The following is a 742-nucleotide window of genomic DNA, read 5'->3' as shown; positions in this document are numbered from 1 at the left end:
CTAAAATAATGTGGACCTGCCTGACTAAAATAATGTGGACCTGCCTGACTAAAATAATGTGGACCTGCCTACAACGTAGAGATAAAAAAGGAAATGTCGTCTCACTGTTTTTACTCCTCTCAAACTTGATGTTTTAATAAAGTTTTGGTCATTAAGATTTCCTTTCCAAGTGGGTCTCAAGAGCTAAAACCCTTTATCGACAAACTTGACTGCTTCTCAATTGCATTGGGCAAGACCTTAAAAAAAAAWATTTAATTGAGAAGAGGGGAGGCTATGCTTGGTTTTAAATCAAATAAAACTAAATTGGAAAAACATACTTAAAAAAAAAACGTTTGTAAATACGTAGTATACAGGCACCAACAGCACATTGGGCTACTCTTGTCCCGTGTTCATATGGGCAGTGTCTCATCACGGCCGAATAAACTGAGTTTCCTCTGTCAAAATTCGTACCATAATCCAACTGTGTTACTGCTAAAAACCCGCTTTTAGTTGGGCTTAAATGTCCCTATCAGCACTGCCTGATATTAGCATTTTGGATAATGTTTTTAAGGACACACCTCAAATATTTCCACCCCACTCATCTGAAAGAGCAAGCGAATTAATATAAAACAGATTAATTGCAGTACCTGGTGTTAAGGCTGGAAAATGCCAGCGTACCCGTTTTTTACACGACGAAATTGCAAACAAAGGACACTAGCGCCGCTTTAACGCCAGCCGAAAATAGAGCCCCTGACAATGTTAT

This window comes from Salvelinus sp. IW2-2015, linkage group LG26, assembly GCF_002910315.2.
Source record: "Salvelinus sp. IW2-2015 linkage group LG26, ASM291031v2, whole genome shotgun sequence".
Taxonomy (NCBI): domain Eukaryota; kingdom Metazoa; phylum Chordata; class Actinopteri; order Salmoniformes; family Salmonidae; genus Salvelinus; species Salvelinus sp. IW2-2015.
The sequence above is the reverse complement of the archived record's forward strand: the minus strand, read 5'-3'. Positions refer to the sequence as shown.